Source organism: Cherax quadricarinatus, chromosome 10, assembly GCF_038502225.1.
Source record: "Cherax quadricarinatus isolate ZL_2023a chromosome 10, ASM3850222v1, whole genome shotgun sequence".
In the NCBI taxonomy this organism is placed as follows: domain Eukaryota; kingdom Metazoa; phylum Arthropoda; class Malacostraca; order Decapoda; family Parastacidae; genus Cherax; species Cherax quadricarinatus.
In genome coordinates, this window is record NC_091301.1 from 4,533,731 (window position 1) to 4,547,749 (window position 14,019).

Genomic DNA, 14,019 nt, shown 5'->3' on the forward strand with positions numbered 1-14,019 from the left:
ATTAATGTCTATAAAATGTATTTTTTTTGTGAATATTTTTGGGTTTCTGGAACAGATTAATTGTATTTGCATTATTTCTTTTGGGAAATATTACTTCGAGTTTTGAATGTTTCAACTGTAGAACTAGCTCCTGGAACGGATTAACTTTGAAACTCGGGGTACCACTGTAGTTTAACTATTTTATACTTCTTGACAACACAATGCTACTTTGGTGTAACACCAGTCAGGTGAACTTACCAACATATCATAGACCTGATGTCTCTCACACCTGACTTATCTTTATGTATACTGACAGTCTTTCTTGCCTTGTGTAGGATTGGCATAGCTTTCAGGAGTGAAAGACTTTTTAATAAAATGTTGTAGCATTACAATATAAATGACCATAATTTTTAAAGGGGTGGACCGGTAAGCCAGCGGAAGGCCTCGGTCAGATGACCAAAAGCTCCAAAGGCGGGTCATCATCTGACTAAGACCCGCGTCAGGAAACATTTGTCCTGTTTCCTGACGAACCTTACCTAACCTAACCTAATTACAATAGTGTCTTATATACCTTCTGTCAGTATACTTGTACCAGTTCCTATTATTAACAGTTACATTTTTTGTACTGTATCCCATTCATGGGCTTCACCGTTGCGGTGACCTCTAGCTACATAACAAAAGTACAGATGTTCTGTAGTATTGCAAAGACATCCATGCATGAAGTATTTGTAATACAGTATAATATAATTCACATTGCTGCAAACCAGACTTCTTGATGGTAGATTTGGCTAAAACATGTACAGCATACCATGATTAATATTCACAGATAAGATCAGAAAATCTTTTCAAAAGGTAAATCTTGGATAAAAAAAAACTCAGTAAATACATTTTTTTTTTTTTAACATGTCAGCCGTCTCCCAGCGAGGCAGGGTGACCCAAAAAAAGAAAAAATCCCCAAAAAGAAAACACTTTCATCATCATTCAACACTTTCACCTCACACATAATCACTGTTTTTGCAGAGGTGCTCAGAATACAACAGTTTAGAAGCATATACGTATAAAGGTACACAACATGTCCCTCCAAACTGCCAATATCCCAAACCCTTCCTTTAAAGTGCAGGCATTGTGCTTCCCATTTCCAGAACTCAAGTCCGGCTATATAAAAATAACTGGTTTTTCTGAATCCCTTTACTAAATTTTGCCCTGCTCACACTCCAACAGCTCATCAGGTCCCAAATACCATTCATCTCCATTCACTCCTATCTAATGCGCTCATGCACGCTTGCTGGAAGTCCAAACCCCTCGCCCACAAAACCTCCTTTACCCCCTCCCTCCAACCTTTTCAAGGATGACCCCTACCCTGCCTTCCTTCCCATACAGATTTATATGCTCTCCATGTCATTCTACTTTGATCCATTCTCTCTAAATGACCAAACCACCTCAACAACCCCTCTTCAGCCCTCTGATTAATACTTTTATTAACTCCACACCTTCTAATTTCCAAACTCCGAATTTTCTGCATAATATTTACACCACACATTGCCCTTAGACAGGACATCTTCACTGCCTCCAAACATCTCCTCGCTGCAGCATTTACAACCCAAGCTTCATACCCATATAAGAGTGTTGGTACCACAATACTTTCATACATTCCCTTCTTTGCCTCCATAGATAACGTTTTTTTTTTTCTCCACATATACCTCAACGCCCCACTCATCTTTTTTCCTTCATCAATTCTGCGATTAACCTCATCCTTCATAAATCCATCTGCTGACATGCCATCTCCCAAATATCTGAAAACATTCACTTCTTCCATACTCCTCCTCTCCAATATGATATCCAATTTTTCTTTATCTAAATCATTTGATACCCTCATCACCTTACTCTTTTCTATGTTCACTTTCAACTTTCTACCTTTACACACTCTCCCAAACTTGTCCACTAACCTTTGCAACTTTTCTTTAGAATCTCCCATAAGCACAGTATCATCAGCAAAAAGTAACTGTGTTAATTCCCATTTTGTATTTGATTCCCTGTAATTTAATCCCACCCTTCTCCCCAGCACCCTAGCATTTACTTCTTTTACAACCCCATCTATAAATATATTAAACAACCATGGTGACATTTAATCATCCTTGTCTGAGACCTACTTTTACCGAGAAGTAGTCTCCCTCTCTTCTACACACCCTAACCTGAGCCTCACTATCCTCATAAAAACTCTTTACAGCATTTAGTACAGTATAGTGGAACCTCGGCTTACGAATTCCCCATCATGCTAATTTTTCAGGATACGAACAGTCACTCGATCGATTTTTTGCTTCTGGATACGAATGAAATTTCAGGATGTGAACTTCCCCCTCAAGGGAGGTTACTTGGTGAGGGGCTCTTGATCAAGGGAATTGGATATGTGTTCCACTTCCCTAAATTAATATTAATAATAATTATTATTATTGTTATACATACATACTAATTAATAATACACTGCAGCAGGCCTGTTGGCCCATACTAGGCAGGTCCTTCACAATCCATCCTACTAACAGAATAATTGCCCAACTCAGTTTTCAGTGCTACCCAAGCAATAAGCTTTAATAATCCTCTTTATTCATGTGCAAGTCCCACTCAAATCCAACCCCTCTCACTCATGCATTTATCCAGCCTAAATTTGAAACTACCCAAGGTTTTAGCTTCGATAGAACCTTGGGTAGCTTGAAAAAGAGATTGGACAAATATGTAAGTGGGAGGGGATGGGTATGATTGGTGTCATGGGTGCATAACAACAGTAGAAAGGAGGAACACTGCAGTAGGCCTGTTGGCCCATACTAGGCAGGTCCTTCACAGATCCAACCCACTAACAGAATAAATGTACCCAAGCAATATGCATTGACAATTCTGTTTACTCATCTTGACTGTGTGCTAATGGAGTTACAGGAAGCTGACATCGAAGAAATGCTGAACACTGACAATGATGCACCTGTTGTGCATTTCTTGAGTGATGGTGAAATTAGATGAATTGTGATATATAAATAAGCTGTAGAGTTGATATTAGCATCATACTGAAGTATTTTGTTGTGCCTCCTAAGAGCAGGAATTCTGCTGGAACGGATTAATGACATTTCAATTATTTAAATGAGGAAAATTGACTCAGAATACGAACAAATCAGGATACGAATGAGGTCATGTAATGGATTAAATTCGTAAGCCACTGTACTTGCAACATCTGCCACATTGCTCCCCTATCCACTCTATCATATGAATTTTCTAAATCCAGAAATGCACTGAAAACTTCCCTACCTTTATCTAAATACTGTTTACATACATACTTCAATGTAAACACTTGATCTACACATCCCCTACCTGCTCTAAAACCTCCTTGCTCATCTGCAATCCTGCATTCTGTCTTACCTCTAATTCTTTCAATAATATCCCTACCGTACACTTTTCCTGGTATACTCAGTAAACTTATTCCTCTATAATTTTTACAATCTCTTTTGTCCCACTTCCCTTTATATAAAGGAATTATACATGCTCTCTGCCAATCCCTAGGTACCTTCCCCTCTCATACATTTATTAAACAAAAATACCAACCACTCTAACACTATATCCCCCCCTGCTTTTAACATTTCTGTCATGATCCCATCAGTTCCAGCTGCTTTACCCCCTTTCATTCTACATAATGCCTCACGTACCTCCCCCACACTCACATCTTGCTTTTCTTCACTCCTAAAAGATTGTATACCTCCCTGGCCAGTGCATGAAATTACCGCCTCCCTGCCTTTGTCGACATTTAAAAGTTCCTCAAAATATTCCCATCATCTACCCAATACCTCCATCTCCCCATCTACTAACTCCCCAACTCTGTTTTTAACTCACAAATCCATTCATTCTCTAGGCTTTCTTAACTTGTTTATCTCCAAAAATTTTTCTTATTTTCATCAAAATTTCTTGACAGTGCCTCTCCCACTCTATTATCTGCTCTCCTTTTATACTCTCTCACCAATCTCTTCACCTTTCTTTTACTCTCCATATACTCTGCTCTTCTTATAACACTTTGTAAAAACCTCTAATAAGCTACCTTTTTCTTTTATCACACCCTTTACTTCATCATTCTACCAATCACTCCTCTTTCCTCCTGCACCCACCCTCCTATAGCCACAAATTTCTGCCCCACATTCTAATACTGCATTTTTAAAACTATTCCAACCTTCTTCAACCCCCCCCTTCTACTCATACTTGCACTAGTCCACCTTCCTGCCAATAGTTGCTTTATCTCACCCGAACTTCTTCCTCCCTTAGTTTATACACTTTCACCTCCCTCTTACTTCTTGTTGCCATTTTCCTTTTGTCCCATCTACCTCTTACTCTAACTATAGCTACAACTAAATAATGATTCAATAAATCAGTTGCCCCTCTATAAACATGTACATCCTGAAGCCTACCCATCAACCTTTTATCCACCAATATATAATCTAACAAACTACTTTTATTACATGCTATATCATAATTTGTATATTTTATTTATCCTCTTTTTCATAAAATATGTATTACTTATTACCAAACCTCTTTCTACACATAGCTCAATTAAAGGCTCCCCATTTTCATTTACCCCTGGTACCCCAAATTTACCTACTACTCCCTCCACAACATTTTTACCCACTTCAGCATTGAAATCCCCAACCACAAGTACTCTCACACTTGGTTCAAAACTCCCCACACACTCAACATTTCCCAAAACCACTGTCTCTCCTCTATACTTCTCTCTTTTCCAGGTGCATATACACCTACTATAACCCACTTTTCACATCCAACCTTTATTTTACTCCACATAATCCTTGAATTAATACATTTATACTCCGTCTTTTCCTCTAACTCTATTTGAAACCCCTGACCTAATCCCATTTACTTCTCTCCACTGAAACTCTCCCATCCCCTTCAGCTTTGTTTCACTTAAAGCCAGGACATCCAGCTTCTCATTCATAACATCCACAATCATCTCTTTCTTATCATTCACACAACATCCACGCACATTCAGACATCCCACATTGACAATTTTCTAATTATTTTTAGTAATCTGTACAGGAAAAGGGGTTACTAGCCCACTGTTCCTGGCATTTTAGTTGACTTTTACAACATGCATGGCTTACAGAGGAAAGATTCTTATTCCTCTTCCCCATGGATATAAAAGGAAAAAGTAGTAAGAACAAGAGCTATTAAGATAAAATCAAAGAAAACTCAGATGAGTGTGTATAAATAAACGTGTACATGTATGTGTATGTGACCTAAGCGTAAGTAGAAGTAGCAAGACGTACCTGTAATCTTGCATATTTATGAGATAGACAAAAGACACCAGCAGTCCTACTATCATGTAAAGCAATTACAGGCTCTCGTTTTACACTCACTTGGCAGGACAGTAGTACCTCCCTGGGTGATTGCTGTCTACCAACCAACTACCTGTTATTATTATTATTATTCATCTAATGCCTTCTGCCTATTTTCATAATTCATAGCTTTTAGAGCTTGTAGCTATTTTGTAGCTCATCTTTGAACTTTTTTTTTTATCTTGTACACGTTTGTACCAATCATAACATCTTATCACTCATGAGGAAGTGAGAAGCCTGGTGGTGCTGCTATATTTGTTAACCTAACTTCTTACTAATATAATATAACCTTTCAGTAATACATATTAACCAATGTTTTCCTACTTATAAGCTTGCATGTGCACCTAACACTAATAGACGTGTATTTGAGTTGTCTAGTCTACTTTGTTTTATATTAACAAAAATGTAAAGTAAAAGGACACAAGTGCAACTAATGTGACATTTATTGTGGCAACGTCTTGCTCTCCAGGAGCTTTATCAAGCCATTACAAACAATACATGGACACAGAGGGTATATAAAGGCTCAGAGTGAGGTGCAATGCTAGTGAGGTAACGTTTCGATGTTCACTAGTGGTAGTAGTAGTAGTAGTAGTAGTAGTGGTAGTGACAAAAGTAATACAATATGGTAGGGCAATTAATTCGTACATGAGTAAAAGGATATAAAAGCTATTACTTGGGTAACATAAAAATAGGTTGGACAAATATAGACTGGAAAGAGGCAGCTTGTTTCAGTGTTCACTCTCTGTAATGTGCTTTGTGTAGTATAACAGGAGAGACTATGTGATGGCAGGGTTTACTGTTTTCAGGAGGATTCTTGCTAAGACTTCGGAGATGGTGAAGCTGCTGTTGTTTTGTTTAATTGTATTCGAAACAGCGATCAATGTATTGTATTACTTTTGTCACTACCACTACTACTACTACCACTAGTGAACATCGAAACGTTACCTCACTAGCACTGCACCTCACTCTGAGCCTTTATATACCCTCTGTGTCCATGTATTGTTTGTAATGGCTTGATAAAGCTCCTGGAGAGCGAAACGTTGCCACAATAAATGTCACATTAGTTGCACTTGTGTCCTTTTACTTTACATATTGTCGGTAATTCTACCAACTTTATTACATTAACAAAAATGAAAGAGAAAGAATGAGAATGCATCTTGTTTTCTGGTGTCATTTTCTGATATGGACATACAAGAAAGAGAATATAGCATGTTACCTGGTGTCAGTTGCTGAAACAAACAAACAAGATAGATAACACAATGTATTTTCTGGTGGTATTTGCTGATACATATAAACAAGAGGAGAGAACACGTGATGTTTCCTTGTGTCAGTTGCCTACACATATATGAGAGAGAGATAAAGCAGCATGTTTTCTGTTATCAGTAAATTATACATGGATGCATACATGCAAGTGGAAAGGAGGTGAACCATATTTCCTGGCTTCAGTAATCAACAAACACAAACATGGGAGGAAGATAAAGGATCATGTTTCCTGGAGTTGGCAACTAGTATCACAATTTTAAAGCATCTTACAGTATAAATGTGTCCATTTTATTTGTACACTGCAATTTAATATTCTACATTTTGTCACTTGTGGGTATTGTAATTATACTGTATATTACAGTATACATTGTGATACAATGCCTTTGATTTGCGAGTTTATGAAATGAAAGGAAAATGTTGTTTTGTTATTGTACGTGATAGACACAAAGGATGTAAAACAAAAAATGTTCATTAATGATATATTTTTAGTTCAGTTTTACAAGATAAGGGTTGTATTGTGGTAGTTGGACCGTAAGCTAGTTGAGGATTGCATTGTGGTAAGGTGAGACTAGGTTAGCTCAGGTTTGTGATGAAATATTGCATTAAACATGATAGTGGCTCTCTTTGCACTGCAACTCATTATTATAACTACAGAATCTCAATGTAAACTTGCAAAGAAATAAAAATTGTATTGTATTGTAAACTGATGTACTGTAATCACTGCACTATGTGCTTTCCTTGAATGCATTTATCAAGAGTTACTTGCAAACATCTTGACATGTCTTAATCCTATAATGACATGCCTAGTGGCTCATTACAGTATCTTGGAAACAGTTATTGTGTATGGAATGGCTCCTTAAGTGTGTAAAGCCACTTAGCCATTTTGTTAACAGATTTGCTTTTGCAAGCACATTAAATAAACCCTCTTGCTGCTGGCCTTGTTCACAGACTGCAAAACTGTCCTAAAAGTGAGATGCTTTATATTGCAGCGTGAAGTATTATTACATCGTTTATTTATGAAATCTCATTCAAATCAAGTAAACTGGTGTTTTCATTAAGGAAAAATATACAGGGGGCATGGACATCCAGCAGGCGTGTGTGAGCGTGTTAGGAATAGTGAAGGCTAATGGTTTTTAGGACTTGACGAGCTGTTAGTGTTGGAAATCAGGGAGACAGGTTAGCTGAACTTGAGTCCTGGAGGTTGGAAGTACAGTGCCTGCACTCTAAAGGAGGGGTAGGAATATTTGCAGTCTGGAGGGGCATCTGAACTATCTATGTCCTTCTGGCAAAACAGTGATAGAGTAAATGATGGTACAAGTATTTCTTTTTATGGTCACTATATCTGGGTGGGAGATGGCCAGGGTGTTAAAAAAAATTAATAGCTTAATATTCACTGGAGGTATTGATGGATTATTATTATTATTATAATGAGTGAGTGAGCATGGGACGGTAATGGGGAGAAGGTCAGGCATGACTCGTATTTCTCACTTTAAAAAAGTTTTCATGACTAGAACTAGAACCATTGGAACATCTTCCCCTCATTATACCAGGTAGGGTAATGTATACCTGATATTTAATTAAGAGAAAAAAGTTTGGATATTCAGTAGTACAGTAGTCCCCCTGTATCTGCAGGGATATTTTCCAAGACCTACTGTGGATACCCAAAACCTTGGATAGTAGTGAACCCTATATATGTCATTTGTCATTTACATACATACCTATGATATAATTTAATTGATAAATTACACATTATAAGTTGAGAATTAGCACTTTTTCACTCATGGGAAGCACTGCACGACTTCTCTCATGCTTTGAAGAACTGCCACCGTTACTACTATTGCTCTTTGGTGTCATTATTAAGTAAAATTAAGGGTTATTTGTGGGCCACAGTAAACCGCGGTAACCAAATCTGCGGATGTGGGTGTTCTTCTGTACTTAGGCAGATTTTTCACTGTTACAGTGACATTAGAACAGAAACACCAGCAATTATTGGGTGTTTCACTTTACACACACACACACACACACACATACTGTACATGGTTGGCTTTTCTATTTCATGTTTCAGCTATTGGTATTATAATTGCTGAGGTAAGAAGCCAGGTCAAGATGGTTGAGGCATCTGCATACATTCACCTGAAGTTGCTGCACAATGTACTGAGACAACCACAAATATTCTTCGACACAATCCCAATTGGCCGAATCCTCAATCGGTTTTCTAAGGATGTTTATGGAATGGACGTTGAGTTACCAGACATCATACTTGATTTTGTCTATTGTGCTCTTGACGTAAGTTGATTTTGTAAAATGACCCTTATGGGTTTAGCACTTAGTTGTGATTATAGTAATAATAATAATCTTTTGTAAAAAGTAATATCTGTATTTTCCTCTTTTAACTTACTTGGAACTGTTGCCCTTTTTATAGTTTGAGTCATGTCAGTCTTTGTTCCTGTTTCAAAAAATTATTTGTATCATTCACCCTTAAGTAAACTTTCTTTGAAATTGCACTTTATTATAAAATTAATAGCTGATACAGTGTATTAACCCTTTCAGGGTCTGTGTCATAGATCTACGACTTTACATTGAGGGTCCAAACCGTAGATCTACACCATGAGCTCAGCTCACTCTGATAAGCTGTGAGTGGTAAATTTGGGCCTAGATATGAGATAATACATCTATGTGGTATGTGTGCACCACATAAAACAAATCCTGCAGCACACAGTGCATAATGAGAGAAAAAAAGTGAGACCGTAATTTTCGATTAAAACAGCAACTTTGCAGTGTTTTTTCGTTTGTTTTTTTCATGGTCTCATTTGATAGAATGGAAGATGTATCACAGAAATAAAGATGATTTTGATTGGTTTTAGTACTGGAAATGGATTGAAATTGAGCTCAAAGTAGCAAAAATTTTAAATTTTTGCCGATGTTCAAGAGTAAACGAATGACCTCACACATCTAATACACGCCAGCTGGTGGGTCTAATATACGTTCACAAATGTGCTGATATTATTTATACAATTATTACAATATTGCATGACAGTAAATTTATTTTGTTATGGTTTGAATAAAAATTCATTGTGAATAAAAAATCAAAATGGAATTCATTTGTAAAGCCTGAAAACGTAACTAATGAACAGAGGAAATGTTAGTTTAGTGCCAGGAATGTCTGCATTGTTTATTCTTGACCCTATTTTGAAATTGGAACTAAATTGGCCAAATTACCAATTTCCGATCACTTTATTTTGTAGTTGAAACAGTTGAGTTGGCGATTTCTTGTGCTCAATCGATAGAATAGAAGTAATACTAGTGAAACAGCTAAGAATTTGGTCGACTGAAATAAGGTAATTGGCCTAAAATGGGAGTCAAAGTCTGCAAAATTGCCGATGCGTAAATATCGCTGACACAAAATTCACAAGAGCATAATTTTGTCAGTTTTCTATCAAATTTCGTACTTTTTGTTTTATTACCTTCAGAAAAAGATTCTCTACCATTTCATAAGAAAAAAATAACAAAATTATTTTGTTAAAATTCTTGGAGACACTGGTGCGCACTTTGAAATTTGGACTCTGGACCCTGAAAGGGTTAAAAGTCCTCTGTTTTTCCCTGCTCAGCTGTGTTACCAACAAAGTCTAGATTAGATAGCATGCTGTTATATAGTTCAGGCAACTTAAAAATACAATAAATAACATACCATATTGCAGTCTGCTAAAATGTTTGACAACCTTGAATGATTAATAATATATTGATCCCCCTTACAATTCATGAAAATCTAAAGCATATTGGGTATGGCACAAAGTTATCACAAAAGAAAGGCAATATACAGGTATGGAATTTGAATTTCCACCTAGGGAAAATCTGTAGTTAAAACTACTGTAGTTAAAACTAGTTTCTCTAAGTACAATGAGGCCTTGGTATTCACAGTAGTTACATTCTTGGAAACCCTGCAATAATGGAAAAATCCCTAACAGTTCTCTTGAACAACAGAGCAGGATGTGGTGTATGTGCACTCACTTATGTACTCACCTCAAGTGTTAGACCATTACCAGTATCATCTTTTGAATGCAGTGCTCATGTCTTGGTCTACATGATATAGAAAGGAAGGTGTGGTTAAAGGCAGGAACTTCTCTCTGGCATTTGGGTTCCAGTGTGCAAGGTCCTCTTGTAGGTAGAAGCATTGCCTGTGAGGAGGGAGACTTGATAGTGTCTTCATGTAGTTAAAATATTTCTTGACTACAAGAATAATGCTGTTTTGAAACCAGTCAATTAAGATTTTTTGTTGGCTTAACCCATTGTATTTGCCATCCATACCATTGGCAGATCCTTATTTTCTGCTGTAAATGCACAAGTTGAGGGAACAGTAGAGCAGCGTTGGCCTCATCACACACTTGAGGCATGATAATGCAGCGTCGGCTTCATCACACAGTCACTCGAGGTTTGATAGAGCAACTTGAACTTCTTCACACAGGGTCATCCTGTTTTTTGCTCTTTAAGTCAGGAGCAGGTCATTCAGCTTTGAAGAAATTTGTCATTAGGCATCATCTTCTTGAAGAAGACACTTTCATCATTAAAGACTACCTGTGACCCATATCTCCTATCATATGTGATCACTTTGAGATGAGGATCACTCCATGAAAGATCATTTACACATGCCTACACTCCAGTGACTTAACATTGTACAGCTTGTTCCTTATCTTAAAATTTTCATACCAACCTACTTGGTACAACTATTACAGGTACACTTGTTACCAGTTTTGCCACCTGTTTGTAGAACAGTCATATAACTGTTTTAGTTGTGTATGTACATATGACCCAGCAACTCAAAGTGAGATTATAATGTATGTCATCAGTTGACACAGTCCTTTTGGTATGTTTACAATGACTGTTATTCTTTCCTTAGTCTTCTCATTTTTCCCTAATGTAACACTTAATGGATTCATTAATACTATAAGGTCTCCCAGCAGATGGGGTTTACTCCACACTGGCTAAACTAATACAGTGGTACCTTGACTTACGAGTTTAATTCATTCCATGACTGAACTCGTAACTCAATTTGCTCATATATCAAATCAATTTTCCTCATTGAAATTAACTGAAATGCCATTAATCTGTTTCAGCGGAATTCCTGGCTCTTGGGAGGCAGGAGAAAATACTTCAATATAACGCTATCACAATTGATCTAATATGACACAATAAACAATATGAATAACATAAAAACATGACATATACCCTAGAATGAATAAAATATGTCATTATGTGACAAGTAGTGGCAGCCACTCCTGAGGTAAAAATAATTATCGCTTTGACCATATCTTCCCATTCTTGCCCTTCTGAGGAGTTATTATAAGAGAAAACAGTGTGTTTGTAAGGCTAACTGCACTAGATCACTAGTTTCTTAAGGAAAACACTGAAACAAAAGTGATTTTCTCATGTTTTTCTATGATTTCATGCTTGAATTCAATGGACATCATCCTCTTCTTCTTCTCAGCACTGTCTTTTGCAGTTACTTTCTTAGGACCCATGGTTAGAAAAAAGAAATTTGACAAAATAACTGCACAAAACGCAGGGGTGCTGGGCAGATGTTTTGGCGTTTGCTGCACCAACTAGTGGCGGCGTATCTCAAGCTTGCTTGTAACTTGGATTTTGGCTCGCAACTTGAAGCAAAAAATCGACAGAGCAATGGCTTGTAACTCAGAAAACTCATAAGTTGGGGCACTCATAAATCAAGGTACCACTGTAATTATAACTTTTTGCTTAATTTCAGTTCACTTATGTTGCACTGAAGATCCCATGATGCTTGCAAAATCTGTAATAAATGACTACAAATTCCTACAAGATGACTTGTATAAAATGAACAAATGACATTACATATGGATGAAAGAACTACATTTACAGGCTGTAATGAAAATGGGAGAAAGTGATCACAAGCTTCATGAAGAATATAAATTGTATGATAAAATATTGAAAATATTGGACAAGGAGGGATCTAGGAGTAATCAGACAAAACCATTATTATGAAATGACATAAATATAATAAACGAGACACTCGTACACTACACTGGCAAACTCTAAAGCCGACTTCGGATATATGTATGGTGAAATGCTAACAAAGCCTTTTGCAACATATTTTAGACCAAAATTGGGATATGGAAGGATAATGTAGTGTTTGCACCTATAAATATTAAGATAGGCCATTGGCATTTAAAAAAAAAGGCTTCAGCTGAGAATGTAAATTATGATGAGCTAGTGAAAACTAATAATAATACCCTCATTGTTTTATAGTTAGAAAAGAGGAGACATGGGAAACACACATGAGATACAAGAATAAAGGAAAATAAAGATTCCTTAGCACCATTAACTTTAGAACAGGAGACCACAACTATAAAACAAGAAAAAAAACAGGACTGAAAAAATTCTAGAAAAATTCTTTGAGTGGTGGAACATTGGAACGGAATGCAGGAGTTAATGTGTGCTTCAGCCTCTGGAAGCTTAAATTATACGACAAACTATGCAGCAAGTTCTCACTTAACGTCGTCAATAGGGTCTTGAAAACTGCAACTTTAAGTGAAATGATGTATAATGAAACCAGGAGCTCTTCCAGCATCCACACCTCACTGTCCATCCTCAGACCTCTTTAAAACTTCTAGTTTTGTTTCTAATGTCACACTTTTTCTGTTTTTTGTGGCCACAAACACCAGGGGTACACATTGCACCTTTAGCACACATTGCCACAGGGTTAAATCAAGGAATAAATATTTGCAAAGCAAAAATTGTAGGAAGCACCTCCTACCACCAGGCAGTTCAAAAACAAGCAACAGATATGGCAGGCTCACTGAGCACTTTTGTACTGCATCATTTATTGTCATGTATTTGTAAGACTATCATAAACTTACAAATTTTCATTCTGCAATAATTTGTTTTCATTGTATTCATTTAATTTTTTCTTATAATTATAACGAAACGACATTGAATGAAACAACATTATTCGAGGACCTACTGTATACTGATCAAAAATTGGGACACCATGAGTGTAATCTGTTTCAGTTTCTATCAATGGGTTACAAAGTAAGTAATCATAGAAACTCAAAAAATAGCAAAGTTGTGATGTTCATGGGTTACATATTGAATGCTAACTACAGTCTCGTACCCCTCAGGGGAGGTTCCTTGATATCAGTGAGGGGATCTTGATCCAAGGAAGTGGATTATCTTTCCCTTCCTTGGATTGAACCTAATTACCTCCCATTCCCCATACACTGTATGACCCCTGTGGGCTTAGTGCTTTACCCTGATTATAACATATCCTAACTGATTGATTTGCTATATCAGTTGTGACGTCCCATGCCCTCTCTTCTTCCCTTTTTTTTTTCCACCCAAGGAGATACCAAAAATTTTGCAACCTCATCAAAAA

General features: G+C 36.9%; 1 protein-coding gene across 6 annotated transcripts in view; it reads left to right on the forward strand.

Annotated features, from left to right (window-relative positions):
- The window catches only part of LOC128687898 (multidrug resistance-associated protein 1), a 196,140-nt gene that overhangs the window by 139,706 nt on the left and 42,415 nt on the right, over positions 1-14,019 (forward strand). The window lies entirely within an intron of this gene.